Source organism: Lathyrus oleraceus, chromosome 5, assembly GCF_024323335.1.
Source record: "Lathyrus oleraceus cultivar Zhongwan6 chromosome 5, CAAS_Psat_ZW6_1.0, whole genome shotgun sequence".
NCBI lineage: Eukaryota > Viridiplantae > Streptophyta > Magnoliopsida > Fabales > Fabaceae > Lathyrus > Lathyrus oleraceus.
The window spans coordinates 569,380,646-569,402,980 of record NC_066583.1 but is presented as its reverse complement, the minus strand read 5'-3'; the positions used below and the strand labels follow the sequence as shown (position 1 = coordinate 569,402,980).

General features: G+C 38.5%; 1 pseudogene; it reads right to left on the bottom strand.

Annotated features, from left to right (window-relative positions):
• Positions 1–5,868: 5,868 nt before the first annotated feature.
• LOC127082123 (protein IQ-DOMAIN 6-like) lies at positions 5,869–7,198 on the bottom strand (annotated as a pseudogene).
• Between the last annotated feature and the right edge of the window lie 15,137 nt (positions 7,199–22,335).

The window sequence follows — 22,335 nt, the reverse complement described above, 5'->3', positions numbered from 1 at the left end:
AGAGCCCTTGGAGTTCAAAGCTCGCCATGGGAAACTCCTGTCTATTCTTTCTACCGAGGTTGCTGAAGGTCTGATGAGTGTGTTGGTGCAGTTCTACGATCCTCTGTATCAGTGCTTCACTTTTCCGGATTTTCAGCTTTTACCTACACTTGAGGAGTATGTCTATCATGTGGGTATACCTATTATGGATCAGTTGTCGTTCAGTGGTTTAGAGAAGGTTCCGTCCTCTCAAGAGATTGCTGATATGCTTCATGTGGGTGTATCTGATATTGTTGCTCATATGACTACCAAAGGTGGAATTCAAGGTCTCCCATCTGATTTTCTCATCGCCTAAGCTACTTTGTTTGGGAAGGCCATGAGTGAGGACGCCTTTGAAGCCATATTCTTACTACTCATCTATGGGCTAGTGTTATTTCCCAACATCGACAATTTTGTGGATGTGAACGCTATTAGGATTTTCTCTTCTCTTAATCACATTCCGACTCTGTTGGGTGACACTTATTTCTCTTTGCATATGAGGAATGCAAAGGGTGGTGGTTCCATTGTGTGATGTCTACCTCTGTTGTACAAGATGTTTATTTCGCACTTGCCGCAGACGCTCGCCTTCAAGGAAAATAAGGGATGTCTACGGCGATCTGCAAGACTTATGTCTCTCACTAATGATGATATCTCTTGGTATAACCGTGTTTATGATGGCGTTCAGATTATCGATTCTTGTGGTGAATTCTCCAATGTGCCTCTTCTCGGTACATGTCGAGGAATTAACTACAACCCTGCTTTGGCTCGCCGTCAGCTTGGGTTCCCCTTAAAGGATAAACCTAACAATGTTTTGTTGGAAGGCGTGTTCTTTCAAGAGGTTAAAGATCCCCAGAACTTGAAGGGCAGGATGGTCCGCGCGTGGCGCAAAGTTCATAGGAAGGGAAGGAAGGAGCTTGGTCCGAAGAATTGCATTACTTTGGAACCCTACACCTCTTGGGTGAGGAAGAGAGCTCTTGAGTATCGTATTCCATATGATTATCTGAGACCTGCCCCTATGGTTATGGTTGGGCCTTCAACTCTCCCTAACCAAGGAGTGGAGGAGTTGAGAGATGAAGACCGGTCGCGTGCATGGGTTCGTGAGCGTGAGGAACTTCTTCAGCAACTCAAAGATAAGGATGCAGTGATAAAGTTTCTAGAGCATCAGGTTATTGATGAACCTGATGATGTGGTTACTTCTCTTCTTCCTCACTTATCTAGGTTATGGAAGAGGAAGTATGATCAGCTCGCCAAGGAGAAGGCCGACATGGAAGCAGCTTATGAGAGAGAGGTGAAGAGGCTTCGTGCAACTTATCTTCCGATCTCGAGAGCTTTGGACGATTGTTTCTAGGGCTCCGTAGGATGTTCATTCTCCTTTTCTCTTGTATTGTATTTGGTTACCAAAACTGTACTACTTCATTGGTGTAAAAAGTTTCCAAATATTATTGATATGAGTATTCCATATATGTCTTAAGAGTAAAATATTTTCAAATATTTGCAAATAGATCTCTATAAAGTTCCCCTGATTAAAAATAAACCATATGCACAAACATTGCATGCATCATATGCATAAGCAGGTTTTGTTTTGAGCTCTTGATCAGTGGTCTAATTCTTTGCTCTTCATTTATTTTGAAGACAAGCTGACGCACCGGTATAATACTCAAGCCAATAATCCAAGGATAAAGGATCATTTAGAGCAAGAGAACAGGTAATTGAAGGAAGAGATTTCTAGGCTGACTGCCATGATGGAGTAAGTCCTGGCTGCATAAAGCCAAGCTTCACCAACTCTTGCAACTCCTCCTACGAGGACGGTTATATCTGAGGTAGTTGCTTCAACGGTGCCTGCTGCAACAACCCATTTCGCTCCAACTATGTCAGCTGGGTTCCCTTGGGGAATGCCTGCTAATTTTGTGCCAGAGGGTTTTGCTCCTACTTTCGCTTCTCTGCCGGCATCTAGCCCGGTCCTATCTGTGCCACCTCCCGTTGTGCACACCTTACCCCGTGTTGAAGACACCATCTATCATTTCGAACCGTCTGAGGGTCCGGATGTTTATGAAAAGATGGACGAGATGAAAGACCAATTCTTTGAGTTGCGCAAGGAATTGAAGACTTTGAGGGGTAAAGACCTCTTTGGTAAAAGTGCTGCTGAGTTGTGCCTAGTGCCCAACGTGAAGATCCATATTAAATTCAAAGTACTTGATGTTGAGAAGTATAAGAGAAACACATGACCGCTTAACCATCTTGTTATGTATGCTCGTAAGATGTCAACACAGACCGACAACGACCAACTGCTGATCCATTACTTTCAGGATAGCCTGACAGGTGCTGCGCTTCGGTGGTATATGGGGCTGGAGAGTTCAAGCATCCGCTCTTTCAATGATTTAGGCGAGGCTTTCGTCAAGCAGTATTGTTGTACCTCGGGAAATGAGAACACGACTTTAAGCGAATCGCAATCGCACGCTCGCAATTATGGACTGAACAGAGTCGCCACCGAACTTTATTTATTCCTAAAAAGGAAAGGGGAAATATCGATAAAACTGAAGAAAGAACGACAATAATATTGGTCATCGCAACCAAATCAGGGTTCGGGAGTCGATTACGCAAGGGGAAGGTATTAGCACCCCTCACGTCCGTTGTACTCAAAGGGAACTGTTAGGTTAGTTGTGTACGTTAGTTTGAAATGTTAGGCTTTAATTTATTAAGTGAGAAAGAAAGAAAGGATGAGAGGAGAATATTTTTGGATTTTCGACGAAGGACTAAACCTAAGTTTTTTATTAGTGGGCCTGACAAGATTTACAAATCCTGCTCCTACGTATCTCAATAGAGAAGTCAAGGCTTACATATTTATGGGTAGAAAAATGTTTGTTTGTTGGTCGATTTTAGAGAAAGCTACTCTGTGTCAAATCGACGAAAATATTGTTGGACTACCCAAAAGAGGTGGAGAAACATTGCCTTGCATTGTTTTGAAACAAAGTACCTTTCGTTTGAGAAAAGGTTTAAGAGTCAATCGCACGGCGGCGAGAAAAAGAAATTGATTGGTTTGATGTGTTTTGAATAATGGCGAGAACTTGGATGAGCGAGATATCCATCTCGAATCCTAGTCTTAGGAGTTCGTGGTATCCACCACGTTCCATTTCCATCTTATTTGCAAAAGGTGTTTAATAAGGATTAGGTGTTTTGAATTTGATTGAGAAAGGGTGTGAAGAAACCGCATTGACAATTTTAAATGATGGCGAGAGCTAAGATAGGCGAGACATCCACCTCGAATCTTAATCTCAGGAGTGCACGGTGTTCTATTTCCATCTTTATTGAAAAGTGTTTAGATAGGAATTAAGTATTTTGAGTTTTGTTGTGAAAATAACTTGACATTAGATCAAACATTTGATGAGCGATTGAGAAAGATTTTAATGGGGGTTTGAGAGAAACATAGTAGATAAATTTGGATGATGGAGAGAGCTAGGATAGGCGAGGCATCCACCTCGAATCTTAATCTCAGGAGTGCACGGTATCCACCATGTTCCACTTCCATCTTTATTGAAAAGGTCTTAAATATGAATTAATATTTTTTTGAGTTTTTATTATGAAAAATGGCTTGACGTTGGATCAAGCATTTGATGAAGGTTTGAAATAAATGGAATAGAATGGGAGGAAGAAATGGATTGATTTATTTATTGAGAAAATACTTGACGTTGGATCGAGTCATTATTTTTGATCTTTTGGAAATGGTTGATTTTATTCTTGTGTTAGTAGCTAACTAAACAGTCAAGCAATAAAGAAATAAAACAGTAAAATTATTACATGTCATGGGAGTGGGGGTACATTTTGTCGAATGGGGATTCAAAGTAATGAAATAATTAAATCGGGCCCAAACAACAAAAAATGCGATGTATGAGAGTAAGTGCAAGAGAACTGTCTCGTTGTAAGAAGGCCCAAGAGTAAGCCATGTGAAGAAAATAACACAACAAGTTATATTTACAACATACTTAAAAATTAAATCGAAAAAAGATAAAATCGGGATTTGCACGGATGGAAATTGAGGGACACACAAAACCTAAATAATGTGCTCAAAGCCGGTTTGCGCATGTTGACAATAATTGAAATGTCATATGCGATTAATCAAAACGCGGCGAAATACTATCAATATATCGATAAAAATAATCATGGATAAATAACAAGAAAATTGCCAAATCGATAAATTAAAAATCGATGTTTGAACAATAAATCAAGGACAAACATTAAAATCAACAAGTGTTTAAAAAAAGAGGAAAAAAAAAGAAAAAAAATCATAAAAGGTTTAAAAAAATAAAAAATGGTAATAATAAATAAAAACTAGTAGGAAATGGAAAGTATATTAAAAACAAGAAATGTTAGAACCCACGGATCAAACCCAGAACCTAGGGTTTACCAAACAACATTTCTACCACTAGGCTATAACTATTTTGTTATCCAAATATCGCCTGCATTACTATAAATATAATAAATAGGCGCTGAATATAATTAAATAACAAATATAACAGTAGCAGTAGCAGGTTCTTGTAAACATATTTATCTTAGTCCAACAATCATTTTTCTTTCCATTTGAACATCAAAATTTTACAGAAGATAACCAAACAAATGGAAGCTTTAAGGAAGCTAAAACGGAGAAATCGAAATAGAAACTCGAAAAGGAAACTAACCGTTTGCGGCGAGATTGACCGACGGATGTAGGTAAGGTTTCGTCTGAACCGGTCTTTGATCTTCTTGTCCGTTCTTCACCACCAAGAAAAACTATGGTTTTCTTTTCTCCTTGTCGTCGACCTCTTTTTTTGTTGGTGAACAGTAGCGGCTCCTCTAAAAAATTAGGGTTTCTTCGTGAATAGTAATTGCCCCTCCTTTTATATGGCTAATCTCTTCTCTGCTGTGTTGCTGTGTTTCCTCAGACTAGTGGAAAATGTTTGTACGGAAGACGTTTTGAATTTTGTCCATATTCAGCTTGTGGTCCCTCTTCCCTCTACTCAATCTTTCACCGTTGGTAAATGAGCTTATTTACCACGGTGTATTTTGTTTGCCTTCCAGTGTCGTTCCCTTTGAAAGTGTAATTTGAGATTCGTTCAGCATTCCAAGTCCGGCTATTTTCTGCTTGCTTATGCAACAACTTAAGTTCATGCCATAAGGGTTCTAATGCTGAATTGACTTGATCTTTGAAGGCAAGCTTTTGAGAAACCTTCAAGGATGATGAGTAGCCTTGTAGTGCTTGAGACTCGCCAACAAATGCCAACATTACTCGGATTTGCATAACCGTCTTCTCTATGATGTCGCCAGCTTGAGAAAGAGCTTCTTGGCCCTTACTAGAGAGCTTCCCAAAATTGTGGTATGAATGTCTCTGATTACGGCTATCATAGGAACTACAGCGAGAGTAACCTAAGCCAATATCCAAACAGCGGTGAATCCGTCAACAAAACCAGAAACAAAAGTAGCCATGTAGTGAATGATATTTCTCAACTTCTCACTAATGGCATCCTGGACCATGACAACATCAATATTGATTGCGAAAACAACGTCCGAAGTTCAAACCGCAGTGTCGAAGACTTCAATGTCTTGTTTCAATGTAGCTTCGAGATACTTGATTCTCATCTTGGTTGACTATCGCTCTCCTATGGCATTCCGTGTACTATTCTTTGTTGCGAGCATTTGACAGTAAAACCAACAGTACGGTCCAGAAAAGAACCAGAATTGGACATAACTGTGGATTTTGGATCTCCGGTCTCTATGGGAAACTATAACATTCTATGAAAATACTGATAGTAATTTCCCATTTCCATTTCCGAAGGCTAACCGGAGATATATACTTAGTAATTAATTGATGCTGCAGGATCAATCCAACTTCTTTGCTGCAGAAGATTGTTGGTGCAATTTGTCTGTTGAGTTTAGAGGTTCTGGATCCACATCTACATCGCTTCTTATAGGTGTCGCACAATGATCCTTCCATATGTTAATCGAAGGGTCAGAACCAGAACTGCTTATGCTATTATATCCATTCAGAAACGTTGAATTTGTGTTATGAGACAGACAATCATCCATTGTGAGTCTCTTAGAATTCTGCGAAGAGCTCCTTAAAGCTTTGAGTTTAGCCTTAGTTGATTCTGTCAAACTCATGTAGCTTGGTACATCTTTTTCCTTTCTTGCTTCCACCGTAACAGTAGTATTGCTGAATGGCATAATAGATGGAGATCCAGATGTACATGAAGACGATGTCACGCTATCGTCATTCATGTACTCGGAGCTTACGGTGGAAGAGGATGGAGATTGCTGATAGATTTTAAGAGATGAAATCCTAGTTGTCATGCCATTCTGTCTTGTTTGAAAAGTAGGAACAAGCTTTTCACTCTTCCTGTTTGACATTGGACTCTCCCATGGCTTTTTGGCCATCCAGCGTTCTAACAAACCGTTTCCTAAGCTCTTGTTGTCGCGATTGTGATGATGCTTGAGAGGAGTCGTTGATTTTCAGTTCAAACTAGCACTCATTCTTGACTGTGCGGAAAGAGAGTACGTCATTTCTCTATCCCTCTTGATTTCTCCTTCTTGTCTCAGCCTTAGCTTTGCTTTAACTTCATCTGCAGTTCCAGGAATTTCACACCATCTTTTCTCTATTAGTTTAACAGAATCAGCTTGGTTGCGATGGTCATCTAACAACTGTTGAACTGCTTTGCCTTTTGGAGAATTCCTTACATTCCTAGTCCTTACGCAAGCTTGAACTCTAACAAGAGCCTGCATGCACCTTAGAGTAACTGCGGCTTGTTTTCGCACTTGTCTGCCTCTAAATATAGCTTGCAGCTCAACCACTGCCCTCAGTGCCCTCAAAGCTCTTCTAGCCAAGAAGGCTCGAAACAGAGCTTGAATTCGAATAGCCTCCCATTCCTGCCTGATCAGGTTCAAATCCTTAGGTTGAGCTCGAACCACCACGGCAACCGCAACAACAGTAAGAGAGGAGTCGCACACGGAAACAGTACCACCACCACCACTCTTCTTCATATTTGAAGAAGAAGATCCTTCTGAAGATGACTTACATAGTTGCTATTTCTTCTTAGTAGTACCACTCGTCTTCTTCTCTTGATCGGTTGTTGTGGTTGAAGATGAGATTTTTTTATGAGAAAGAAGTGATTTGAACCATTTTCCTGAGGCACCCATTGGAGTGAAGAAACCATTTTTTGTTTGAGATAGAAAAAGAGAGTTTTTTTATTCACATACTCGCGCATATACTTATACTGAACCTTACAAGCGGTATAGATTGTCCAAAAGGTGTCGAGTTTACTACAAAAGATCGGCGTCATATTGAAACAGTTGTTATAATTTGTAGCTTGATCAACAGAAGAAAAATTTCTCTTGAGATCATAAGAACTACGCATAGCATTGTCGAGACAAGTCAACGCCTCGGAAACAAGCTTAAACGCCCCATCAGCTCCAGCACATTTGTCCTTATCTGGATGAAGCAACACTGCCAACTTCTTGTACTTCCTCTTGACAGACGCTTCATCTGCATATTTCCTGCTCCTGCAATTTCCATGATAATGACGGATGATGCCGAAATTGTTTCTTTTGAGTGGCTTGAGATCTATTGGTCATTTCTCTATCAACATTTGTCCCAAAAACATTTCTGATTTGGTGGTGGTTATCTTCAGCATCCAAATTCTCATCATCAGCAGTCCAAGCATCGTTTCCCAAGTTGTTACGGACACCATGACTAGTCAATCCAGTGTTCATCTCATCCCACATGTACTCCTCTTCCTCAGAATTTTTCCAGCTACTTGACATCACATTTATCTTTATGCCAGTTATATTTCGTGTTGGCTGATGTTGTGCATCCGAAATAGTAGTAGCTTCAGTATTTGAAAAACTATGCTTGAGGCCAACACCATTTCTTTGCCCAGATATGGACCCTGAAACACCGACAGCAGTTTTGTTGTACAAAGTTCTGTGTCCTAACTCGGTTATGCTGCCATCAGTTCTTCCAATACCCATGCCCATATTCCTTGAAAGATTGGAACCATGTTCACTGCCTCCATAGGATGCACTGATGCTCTTTTCTAGAACAGGATCGTCGAATGGGTCTCTATGAGTGTGCTGATTACTCTTGCTAGACTCCTGAACACGTTGACTGCTGGAGTGAAGCCCAGTTCTTTGTCTATAGCCTGAAGGGTCTGAGGAGGAAAGACTCCTTTCCAAGTTCCAAAAAGGTGTTTCATACTTTGACGGATAGGAGGATCAACCTGTCTGTATGCCTTGCAGAACACCTCGGGTAGTTTGGCAGCAAAGTATTTTATGTAATCCCACCCAATATTCTTAACAATAATTTCTAAGAGATAAAGAGATGGCAACTTTTGTTCACTAGGAACCTCTAGAATGTTAGCACATATAGTGGCAGCAACGGCCTTCTCAGCAGCTCGATTTTTGCCTGCAATTATAGTCAGGTTAGTAATTATCAATTTCGAATTGAAAGTGAGCTCTGCAAGCGCACTCTTATACTGAGCCACAAGCTCCTGAAACGGCAACGGCTGAGGCTGGTAACCACCATCGACATTCTCCTATTCTCTTTCATTCTATCATTGTTGCTCCAGAAGCACACTTTCAGAGGCCTCCTTAAGTAGCAATTCTCTTGCCTCTTCTTTTGCTGTCTTCCCTTTGTCGGCCTTCTTTGTTGTCTTCCCAGTATCCTTTTTCCCTACACCGACAGCTTCTCTACTAGGTTGATCTCTCTTCGTTGAATGGTTAGATTGGGCATGATCCAAGCCATCTTCATCATCATACATCCGGAAACGGCCCTTTGCTTATTTTGTGTTCTTAAAAGCAACAGATTCAGCAACATAAATGCCTTGCTTTGCGGAAAGCATCCCTTCAGGTGTATGAAAGATCTGGATGTCATTCTCTGAAAGTGTATCATGAGAAAACCGCTCGGGAAGATTTAGCAGATGCTTCTCAAACTCTGTGTATGTATCTCCGGGGATTATAGTCATCAAGTTAGACAGTGATGATATTTAAATATTATGAACTAATCACATACAATGTGTATGATTGACAATGATTGAATGAATGTGAGAAGGTCCTTGGTCATAAATGAATGATTGGAATATGATGATTATGTGGGAATCTTTGAACATGACTGAATAGAAAATCTCAATATGAAACGAAGAAAATATGAATGCAAATTTTGAAAAATGTGAAAAACATAAAAATATGAAATAGTAAATATGAACATGAATGAAGGAGTATGTATGGAATTTCTTTGAATTATGAATGAATGGAAAAATGAATATGTATGATGACCCAAAATAAAATATTTTGCACTTGACACATGATTTACTTGAAAGGGGGGTGAAAACTGGTAGTAAGACAAATGACAGATGAATAATCACCCCGATGAAATTGGAACGAAAGATGAAACATGAGGTTCACTTGATTCTAACAAAGGAAAGAGTTTTTAAATCTCGCATGGCTAAGGAGATTAATCATCTTATACCAAAAATCAAGAAACAAAGCCCAAAAGACCAACATGGACTAGTCGTGGTAGCAAGTCCAACAACTAATGTTGGCGGGTAGCATAATGACTAGATGGAATGGTCATGAAACAAAGAATGCAAACGAATGATTGATGGAAAAAAATTCAGGGCCAAAATCGGGGTATGACAGTTGCCCCTATTTAAACATCCTCCACCAGAGAAAAATGAAACAACACTTTTTCATCGGATCGCAGTGGGGGATGGTTAAATACCATGGAGACCCAGATTTTGATCCTGAAAAATGCAAATGCTATGATATGATATGCATGGATGCAGGATTCTTTATTTCTGAATTTATCTGTTAGGGACACGATGAATCCTTAACAGGAGATGCTACTAGACAGACCAATCTGTGGGGAATACTGATGGTCCACAGGGAAACAGACAAAAAAGGGTAAAACAACTCGCTGGGGATAACAATCCTATTGGAGAGTCAGATACACACTGGAGAGTACTCAATGTGAAATTCGATGAACGACACTTAGAATACAAGAGATTTCGACAATAAGTTCACACATGACTTACTAATGACTCGAATATTTTTAGAAAATTTCCACAACAAGTTCATAGATGACTTGACGACACTCGAATAATCAAAGAAAAAGGTTCTTCAAAAATAGGTTCAGACATGACCTGGTAATACTGGAATAAAAGCTCAACAGCAGGTTCATACGTGACTTGACAATGCTAGGGGATATCAAGAAGTTCTGACAGCAGGTTCAAACATGACCTAACAACATCAGAAAAAATCAAAGAGAGTGTATCAACAAGTTCATACATGACCCGATGACGACTGAAATAATCATAGAGAAAGATTCTTCAAAACAGGTTCAAACATGACCTGGTAATACTGGGATAAAAGCTCCACAGCAGGTTCATACATGACCTGACAAAACAGGAACATTCAAAGAATTTTCAACAACAGGTTCATACATGACCTGACAACACTTGACTATTCAAAGAATTTTCAACAGCAGGTTCATACATGACCTGACATCACTTGGGAAAAATCAAAGGGAGTTTTATCAATAGGTTCATACATGACCTGAGAATATTGGAAAACATACAAGGCAAGTTTCATCAATAGGTTCATACATGACCTGAGACTTTATAATACATCTGATAGTTCTAGAGATTTTTCACAAGAAATTCATCCAATCACAGATTTTGGAGATTCCTAACAGGGAATTTATGCAAAACAAAGATAAACGGGAGTCTTCTTATAAGTAGATCATCCACGCAAAAGGCTACGATGATTCTTTACAGAGAAATCAAACACGAAAAACCTCCAAGCTTCTGGGAACTCCTCAAGATGGTGAGTCATACATGAATTTCACGGAACCATCAGGAAAGACAAGGTATTCAAACTCTCTATACGTGCCAACAACAATTGGACTTTGACCGTAAGCAATGGATTACAACCAGATTCTAACGGATAGATGCCAACAACAACTGGACTTGACGAAAGTCATTAGTAAACAATTACCGGCTACAACGGAGTTTGCCAACAACAACTGGACTTGAAATGATGTTGGCGACAACCAAACTTCAGATAGCAATCACAAATGTATTTACAAACAGACTGACAATGATGCCAACGACAATTGGGTTTAAAATGAGTTCTAGTAACAACTGAGCTTGGAATAATGCTAGTGACAACTGAATTTTATGAGACACCAATAAGCCTTAAAATAGTGCTAGGGAATGGTATAAGGGTTCTGGAAGTGTGTCAGAACAAAATGACATGTTCGGGAATTCATCGGAGAGTAAAAGAAACGAATTCTGGAAATGCATCAGAATTACAAGTGATATTCTAGAGATACAACAGAATACAGACATATCCGATAATACGCCGAGGAAATTCTGGAAATACATCAGAATACAAGCCAAACATATTTGAGCATACATCAGATAGGTGAGGAAACATCTGGAAACACATCAGACAAGTTATGGAAATACATCAATAAACCAAGGAGTAATCCGGAAATTCATCGGATAATCCAAAAAGGAATTGAGCCTAAATGGAAAATTTTCTAATAGGTGCTAACTGGGTTGGTCCTGAAAACGATTGCGGAAACCGGATGATGGTTTAAGGGCACCAAAGACGAACTGGAATTAGAGGTCAAAGGATATAGGATCAACAACAAGACCTGAATGAATGCAAAACGAGCATGAAGTACATTTTGGCTATGCATGATTCAAATTTATTTTTATGCATGATATGAAAATGATGACACTTGAGTGGACCGAGAGTTGTAAAGGCTTTTTATGGAGATCATGATTCCTCAACACCAAGAACTCAACCAAATATATGTGATAGATATTGTCAAAGGAGAATTCTATCAATCTTGACGGCCACAACTTAGCCAAATGGATCCTTTCGGAGGATTAATGAATCGTGCTAGCATAACTTTCAGGCACTCGTCTCAGACTCAATAGTTGTTGACGTATGGCAGAATTTGTTTGAGTAATTTGAAAATATGAAGGGGGGTCTGCCCCTCTCTGGCTCATCTTGCCCTAGTCTGTTGGGTCCTTGAAAATGTTCACCTTGAAAGTGAGTTTGAAACAGCTCGACATGACACGATCTTGAGATGGCTTGCCCCAATGTTTGTATACCACAGTGACCTGACCCTAATTCACCAAAACATGGAATGGTAGACTTCTGATTGACTGTCTTTGGATAGTTGGACTCAATGAGCTTCTGGGGTGGCTTGCCTCGGTCTGAGTCTTGAAGCAAATCACTTTTTGCTAAGTGAACCTTGGGGTGATTGGATCGGATTGAATGATACTCAAAGTGATTTTCCCATGACTGGACTTCTTTCACCTTATCAAATTCCTCAATTGTATATTATTGGAATTTCTTTAATGTTGAGTGTTGACTCGCAAATAAGATTGTGCATTCAAAAATGGTAATTTTATTGCAGTGCTTATGCAAAAATTTGAAATCAGAGTTTATTGATATGAACGGGTGAAATATAGTGAACGAGTCATTGATAAGAACACAATGATGATCAAGTCATTCACAACATGTAAGTTTGTGCCATCAAATGGTTAACAAAATCATATGGAGTCAGGTCAACACAACCTTGTGGTAGTATGCTTTCAGAATAAACTTTGCCTCAATTAGGTCTTTTAAGGATTGTAACCTGGTCTGGTTCACGGTTTTTTGAAACAAAAGGATATAAGGCTCAAAACTTATTTTTACCCACCCCTTCTTCTTGATGATCTCCAGTTCCTATGTTCAGTTAATTGAATACACGCATTCGACTTCGAAGGTGTGAAAGTGAAAATGAGGATTCAAGGTGAGATTTTCTTGAAATAGCAGTCACCTTATTTTGTTTTTGTTGAGGATTTAATGACCTCTTTTGATTGATTTTCTTTATCCCTAATTTTGCCTGGACCGCTTCTTTGAAGCTTTCGGTCCATCGAGATGCCCTGACTTTTGCCTAAGTCATTTTGTGGTGTTTGACTTAGTGGACTTTTTTCTGTTTTTTTTTACGTGTTGACTGCCAGGTTATTGGTGGATGAGGATCAACCAACACTAATTTTAGCTTTTCTCAACTTCTTCGACACCTCAACATGTGCGCGAAGGATAACATGTGGTTGAACCTAATTGGAGGGCGTACATATGGACAAATTTTTTTGAAAGATCGAATGCACGGTCAAACTATTTGAACACAATTACCCTGCCCCAGGTTAAGATTAAGGGTTTTAGATCCGAAATAAACACCAACTTCTAGGCTCAAAGTGGTTGTCTAAGGATTAACTCCTTATCACTTCAGTATTTGGGGATTTGAAACAATGCCTTACATCATCGACAAGGTTTTACTCAAAAGCATACCACAACAATTTCAGGTGTTTCATTTTCATCATCCTCCTTCCAATCTTTGTTAACACAACGGTTTAATAAACAAAAGTGAATGAGAGGAGTATTTTTGTTTTTAACATGAATGAAAAACGAGTGAATACGAATGGATCAATTCAAAAGATGCATAAACATTTCATTAATCATACCAGTTCAAAGAAAATAACAATGCTTAAAAGCAATTAACAATCAACATGCGAGGAAACTACAAAAGAAATGCTGAAACAACCAAATGATTGCTAGCTTTAGGGAATGACTTCTTCAAACTTGATCCATTAACCTATGGGGACACCCCTTGAGACCTTCGCACTTATCCGGCCGATGGGTTAACGTTTACCACCAAGCTTCCTTCTTGAAAGGCTATGTACCTATTGTCAATCAACTGTTGTACTTTGGCTTTGAAAGCGTTGCAGTCTTCAGTTGAGTGCCCTTCTAATCCGGCATGATATCCACATTTCACATTTGGGTCATACGCGGGTGGGTAAGGTTGTGGAACCGGGTTAAGAGACTTGGGAACCACCAACGAGTTTTGAATCAGAGGTTGTAGGAGTTGGCTATATGTCATGAGGATTAGATGACGAGGATCATTTCTTCTTTCTAACTTATTTTGAGGCTTATGCTGATTTTGATATCTCGGGCCTTGGGCTTGTTGATTTGGATGAGGAACAAACCAGGATTGTTTGTAATGAAGACCAAAAGGTAGTGTTTGCTGGTACGACACTTCGGGCATTGCTAACTGCTCATTTTCAGCCACTTGAAGGTTAGGATCAACAAACTTTTTGATATTGGCACGACGATCTTAAAATTCTTTTCCTTCCATCTGATCGTTGGATACAACCCTCTTGGATCCACTACTCACTTCTCCTTTGCTTCCGTTGCCATGGGTCGTGACATTAGAAATCCAAGGTGATATCTCAATTCTCTTATCGGGAAATGATGATATCTCATTAGCCACCTCCCTGACTTCTTCCTTGTGGTATAAAACCTTGAGGGGTTTCTGAGGTCCTTTACCTTTCTCGCTACTTGGCCCAGAAATCAAGATGTATGTACCTGAGCTTCCCTCCTTGAGTGTTGGTGACCTATTGTCAATCAATCTTTGCAGCTTGAACTTAAAACTCTTGCATTCCTTGATGGAGTGCCCCATTGTTCAAGTATGGTATTCGCACTTGACCTTCGGGTGATCTTCTTCAAAGACTAAGCTCTTTTTGTTAATCAGCTCTCATACCAAGGCTTTTAGCGTTAAGCAAGAATCTATGTCATGTCCCACTGCCCCTTTATGGAATTCACATGTTGCATTTGGATTGTACCATGGCAGGTATGGTGACGTAGGTGTGAGAGCTCGAGGGGTCACCAAAGCATTCTGGATCAGTTGTGGATAGAGCTTGATATATGGCACCGGAATCGGTCGTTGTGATTTTTGTTCCCCTTGTTCTAATTCATATTTTTGCTTTGAACATGACTTCGATGATTTTGAGGAGGAATAGTCAAAGGATGTTGATGATGACATCCTAAAGGAGGTCCATATTCTAGTAGGTGAGGAGTTACCATATAGAATTTCCCTTGACTTGGGGTAACACCAGATGGATGTGGAGTAGTAGCTCCCTCTATTGTAGCAATGGGTATGGGATGGCCCTCTTTCCTCAATAAGGCCTGCAGGGTTTCCACGACCCATCCCACTTGGCTCTTCAAAAGATTGAGTTCCTCCTTCAATGCTTCTTGACCTTTCCTTAGCTCGTCCATCATCTCTTGAGACATGGTTCCTTGTTCTAAACGCGTGTCAGGAATCATTTTGCTAAATCATGGACAAAGGATGGATGAGTTTTTTTTTTTTTTGTATTTTGTCTGGAAAATGACATGCATTATGATGAGATGCAGATGCAATGGAATGTGAATGAATGCAATACAAACCATGCATATTTGTTTTGTTTATTTTTCAATACACGGGTTCAAAAGTCTAAGGTACTGATGAATCTGATTGCTTTCCGAGAATAGGTTCTCACCGAGTATGATCTAGGGGTTTGTTACAAAGGATCCCCAGAGTCATTGATTCACAAGAATGTTTGACGCTTACGGAAAATACTTTCCGGTCGTCAACTCCATCATGGGAATCTATTCTGGGTGAGGCTCTCGTACCGACTCTTACGAAGTATTCACCTCGGGAGTCCGCACTACACAACCATCGATTTGGTTCTAGACAGGGTACTCAGAGTCATGGATTCAAAAGAATGTTTAACGCTTACGGAAAATACTTTCCGGTCGTCAAATCCATGTAGAGAATCTATTCTGAGCGAGGTTCTCGTATCGATTCTTATGAAGTATTCACCTCGGGAATCCATATTACGCAACCATCATTTCTAGTTGGCCAAAGGTTCAATGTTCTAAAAGGTTCTTAGAGTCATGGACCCCTTTGAAACATCGAAGCTTATGAGGTATACACCTCGAGCGACAATATTTGCAAAAGGATCTACTCTAAGTGAGGTTCTCGTATCGACTCTTACGAAGTATTCACCTCGGGAGTCTGTGCTACTCAACCATCGTCCTATCTTATGTTTTTTCACTATAGACTCGGGTGTAGAGTCTTTCCCACATGGTTTGCAATTAAATATCCAAGTACCCAACATAATTAAACTAATATACAACAAATATATCAAAAACAATAAAGATAATAAAAGCGATAAATAAGGAAAAACCACACAATTAAATAAGCAAAGGGACATAAATGTCCTAATTAGGCTTGACTCACTTAGGGATTGGGTATATCCCCAGCAGAGTCGCCATCTGTCGTACCTCGGGAAATGAGAACACGACTTTAAGCGAAGCGCAATCGCACGCTCGCAATGATGGACTGAACAGAGTCACCACCGAACTTTATTTATTCCTAAAAAGGAAAGGGGAAATATCGATAAAACCCAAGAAATAACGACAATGATATTGGTCGTCGTAACCAAATCAAGGTTCGGGAGTCGATTACGCAAGGGGAAGGTATTAGCACCCCTCACGTCCGTTGTACTCAACGGGAACCGTTAGGTTAGTTGTGTGCGTTAGTGTTAGTTTGAAATGTTAGGCTTTAATTTATTAAGTGAGAAAGAAAGAAAGGATGAGAGGAGAATATTTTTGGATTTTCGACGAAGGACTAAACCTAAGTTTTTTATTAGTTGGCCTGATAAGATTTACAAATCCTGCTCCTACGTATCTCAATAGAGAAGTCAAGGCTTACATAGTTCTGGGTAGAAAAATGTTTGTTTGTTGGTCGATTTTAGCGAAAGCTACTTTGTGTCAAATCGACGAAAACATTGTTGGACTACCCAAAACAGGTGGAGAAACATTGCCTTGCATTGTTTTGAAACAAAGTACCTTTCGTTTGAGAAAAGGTTTAAGAGTCAATCGCACGGCGGGGAGAAAAAGAAATTGATTGGTTTAATGTGTTTTGAATAATGGCGAGAACTTGGATGAGCGAGATATCCATCTCGAATCCTAGTCTTAGGAGTTCGTGGTATCCACCACGTTCCATTTCCATCTTATTTGCAAAAAGTGTTTAATAAGGATTAGGTGTTTTGAATTTGATTGAGAAAGGGTTTGAAGAAACCGCATTGACAATTTTAAATGATGGCGAGAGCTAAGATAGGCGAGGCATCCACCTCGAATCTTAATCTCAGAAGTGCACGGTATCCACCATGTTCCATTTCCATCTTTATTTAAAAGTGTTTAGATAGGAATTAAGTATTTTGAGTTTTGTTGTGAAAATGACTTACATTAGATCAAGCATTTGATGAGCGATTGAGAAAGATTTGAATGAGGGTTTGAGAGAAACAGAATAGATAAATTTGGATGATGGCGAGAGCTAAGATAGGTGAGGCATCCACCTCGAATCTTAATCTCAGGAGTGCACGGTATCCACCATGTTCCACTTCCATCTTTATTGAAAAGGTCTTAAATATGAATTAATATTTTTTTAAGTTTTTATTATGAAAAATGGCTTGACGTTGGATCAAGAATTTGATGAAGGTTTGAAATAAATGGAATAGAATGGGAGGAAGAAATGGATTGATTTATTTATTGAGAAAATACTCGACGTTGGATCGAGTCATTATTTTTGATCTTTTGGAAATGGTTGATTTTATTCTTGTGTTAGTAGCTAACTAAACAGTCAAGCAATAAAGAAATAAAACAGTAAAATTATTACATGTCATGGGAGTGGGGGTACATTTTGTCGAATGGGGATTCAAAGTAATGAAATAATTAAATCGGGCCCAAACAACAAACAATGCGATGTATGAGTGTAAGTGCAAGAGAACTGTCTCGTTGTAAGAAGGCCGAAGAGTAAGCCATGTAAAGAAAATAACACAACAAGTTATATTTACAACATACTTAAAAATTAAATCAAAAAAAGATAAAATCGGGATTTGCACGGATGGAAATTGAGGGACACACAAAACCTAAATAATGTGCTCAAATCCGGTTTGCGCATGTTGACAATAATTGAAATGTCATATGCGATTAATCAAAACGCGGCGAAATACTATCAATATATTGATAAAACTAATCATTGACAAATAATAAGAAAATTGCCAAATCCATAAATTAAAAATCGATGTTTGAACAATAAATCAAGGACAAACATTAAAATTAACAAGTGTTTAAAAAAAGAGAAAAGAAAAAAAAGACAAAAAAATCATAAAAGGTTTAAAATAATAAAAAAATGGTAATAATAATAAAAACTAGTAGGAAATGGAAAGTATATTAAAAACAAGAAATGCTAGAACCCAGGGATCAAACCCAGAACCTAGGGTTTACCAAACAACGTTTCTGCCACTAGGTTAGAACTATTTTGTTATCCAAATATCGCCTGCATTACTATAAATATAATAAACAGGTGCTGAATATACTTAAATAACAAATATAACAGTAGCAGTAGCAGGTTCTTGTAAACATATTTATCTTAGTCCAACAATCATTTTTCTTTCCATTTGAACATCAAAATTTTACAGAAGATAACCAAACAAATGGAAGCTTTAAGGAAGCTAAATCGGAGAAATCGAAATAGAAACTCGAAAAGGAAACTAACCGGTTGCGGCGAGATTGACCGACAGATGTAGGTAAGGTTTCGTCTGAACCGGTCTTTGATCTTCTTGTCTGTTCTTCACCACCAAGAAAAACTATGGTTTTCTTTTCTCCTTGTCGTCGACCTCTTTTTTTGTTGGTGAACAGTTGCGGCTCCTCTCAAAAATTAGGGTTTCTTCGTGAATAGTAATTGCCCCTCTTTTTATATGGCTAATCTTTTCTCTGCTGTACTGCTGTGTTTCCTCAGACTAGTGGAAAATGTCGCGCGCGGATCAAAAACGAGTATTTTTGACAAAACGTAGTTAGCGACAAATTGACTCGGATTATCGTTCTCACAAGGATTCTTGAATGAATTAACCAATGATAGTAACGATTAATGGGGTTTTGGTTGGTTTAGGATTCAATAAGAAAAATAGATTAAAATAAGTGATTATTGAAATAAGCTGTAGCAACAATTTACTGATTCGGTCTTTGCCTATCATCGACTATCGTAATTCCAACCGCAGATTAACTATTCCTATTCGATTATAATATCAACTGACAAGCGCAATTGATAGTATAAGTTGTATGTTCCTATTATCCGAATTAAGCAAACGGGATTAAGTTTCATGAATTAAGCAAACATGAATTAAACGGACTCGATAACGAATTAAGCAAACGAAATCGTGACTATATTTAGGATCACACAATCAATCAGATTAAATCAATATAGCATATGTAAATCGGATTAAGCAAACAAAATACATATATTAATATTGAAAGGAATAAAAAACCTGAATAAGAATTACTAAAATCTCAAGGTATCGGAACCCGAATACAGCAAATTGTTTGGATCGATTAGTTCTTCATGAGAATTCTTGCCAAAGCTTTCAAGTATTTCGTGAATAGTGATTATCCTAATGTTATGCGGCTGCTAGGTATATGGAAAACAAGGAATTTGGTTTACAACCCAACTGGATCGAAAACATAACCCAAACCCAAAACTAATGACCCAAAACTTAAATAAAACTAATGCTGCAACTTGAAACGAAATTCTGGAATTTTGAGCTCCGAATCTGACTTCGACTCCAACACGAAAGTCGTAGCTCTCTCTTAGCTTTCCGGCGATTTTTAGAACGCCTCAAACGGATTCCCGGAACTCCAGTTATGATCGTTTCCGCGCAGACTGCTAAAGCTGAAAAATAAGTGCGAAAATTAAATTAAACTAAAAATAAAATAAAATATGAAAACATAATAAAATATAAAAATAAACAAAATAAAATAAAGAAATGCCTAAGTAAAAAGTAGGAGAATTGTGCATAAATATGCACTTATCAAATTTCCCCGGACTTGAACTTTTGCACTCCGAGCAAAATTGAAATAAAACAAAGAAAGCACACACACATCAATAGCTACTCATTCCAGGCTACAAGTCTTCTTCGGTTAAGTTTGCATTGATAGATACTAATCTTGCACACTAAGGATATTGTAAGAACACTAATCCACAGTTATGCAGACATAAACCTCCTGAATACACAAATCAACTCGAATCATATTATTATCCTAAAGCCTAACCTACTCATCCTTCTTTTGCCCTTTTTCATTCAGGCGCAATCACATTAAGCCCGTTATCTCCACACACTCATAGCAAGACGACCGGTTAGTGACTCTGATCCTTTTCTGCACGGGGTTCTGGTACTTAAGTGGCATAACCCTTTGCTTACTCACTTGTAGTTGCGGGGGATCGGACCGTAATTCGCCCTACCAAGTTCAGCACCAGAAACCGCTGAACCAACTAACAACGAGTCAAAAACTTTTTTTTTGAAGGTTCTACAACCGTTGAGTTAAGTGACCGGGTGAGGGTCACCAAACTTAGAAGGTGCATTCCTTTATTTTTTTCTTTTTTTTTCTTTTTCGGAACACTCACTTATATTCATCGGCTTCCCTGTGTAGAGTGTGTGTGAGATGGTGCTGACTGCTGAAATAAACTATTCAAGAGCTATAAGAAAAACGAGAACTCAAGGCTATGTCATAACAAGTATTCAAAATGATTTTCATATTCAGGAGATTTAAGGTGTTAAAACGATACCGATCTTGTGAACTTTTCCCAAGTCTCTACAAACCAACCTCAAATTATTCTATAGCCTAAAACTTTCAACAAAAATACAATTTTTTTAGAAAGAAAACAAAAACAAAACAAAACAAAGAACAAAAACAAATAAAATAAAGTATTCCCTCCCCCACACTTAAAATATGCATTGTCCTCAATGAAAGAAACAAACATAAAATAAGAGGGAGAAGAGAGAGGAAAGAACACACCCGAGTAGTCAAGGAGGATAGGTGATCACATAAGCAGCCTTTCCCAAAGAGATATATTTTACATTTTCTTCTTCCAAAGTGGGGTTGTCATGGAATAGCTTTGGGTAATGTCCATTGAACTTGAAATTTTTATTAGTATCTTCGCCTTTTATTCCAGGATCAAAGAATCTTCTAAAAGTAAAAGTGTCCAATGGACACGTGAAGGTGATCTGATCTGGAATGTCAGCTAATGTCCAACCAAATGCCTTTTTATGCTTCCTTAAAACCTGCAAAAGCTTATTTTCTTGATCGAAATCAAGGTTAGAAGAAATTATAGCCGGTAGTTTTTGATTCATCTGTAAATAAGCATATTTCATATTTTCAGGAAGTTGCTTCAGCTCGAGGGAAGGTGGCTGCTCAATAGAAGGAGTGTTTGGGGAAGCCGGGATGTCAAGAGCTTTATCTACATGAACAACTTTATTTGCAACCTCATCTGCAGTAAGAATATCAACTTGCAAGGCAACCTCAATTTCAGCACAAACAGAGCAAATTTTAGTTTCAGTACAAATATCACAAGAATAAACATCATCAAAACCAGACAATGATGGAAAATCAGATGCAAATAAATCACTACAAGTATCATCAACAATTTCAGAAATCAAATCTATTTGAAAAATAGAATGTTCTTCCAAGGGTTGTTGGTTTGATCCTTGAGCTTGCTGCATGACATTCACCAAAGTGGCAAGCTGCCCAATCTGTGTTTGCAAAGTCTTTAAAGTAGAATCTACTTGTTGTTGAAACTGAAGATTATTTGCAGCCATTTGTTTGACAATATCTTCTAGTGAAGGTCCAGAAGGTGCAGAGCACACAACCTCAAATTCCTTCAGATGCTCATGCGGATCCTCACCTGCAAGACCACTAAACCTTGGAAACAAGTGTATTAAACCAGATTTCAATTCAAAATGAGTGTCAGCTTCAGGATATTCAATACACATGCCATTATAATTCACATCAGGGACAACTAACTGCCTTAAAGTTCTTTGGTCAGCCATATTCAAAAACAAACACAATGAAGGAAAACGATTAAAATAAAATTAGAAAAATAAACTAACACCGAAATTAATCTAATGACGTTAATTAAGAATTTTGAGAATTTTTTCAGATTTTTTTAAAACTACCAAAACCGAAAATAAATCATAAAAAATAGAAAAATAAGGAATTTCGGTTTTTTAGGGCGGCATCCACTATTTATTCTATAAATTGAGGCTTTTGATTACTGATTTTTTCCTAATGAATCGACAAAAAATCAAAATAATCTGAGACAATTTGTTTAAAAACAGATTTTTTCCCTAAACCGCAAAAAGAAGACCAATACGTAAGTTGGACGAAACTGCGAGGAAACTAGGACCTATACGCTTAGACACTAAACCTATGACTCTAAAAACGATTAAAAGAAACAAGAATCCCCGGCAACGGCGCCAATTTGATCCGTTGTCGCGCGCGGATCAAAAACGAGTATTTTTGACAAAACGTAGTTAGCGACAAATTGACTCGGATTATCGTTCTCACAAGGATTCTTGAATG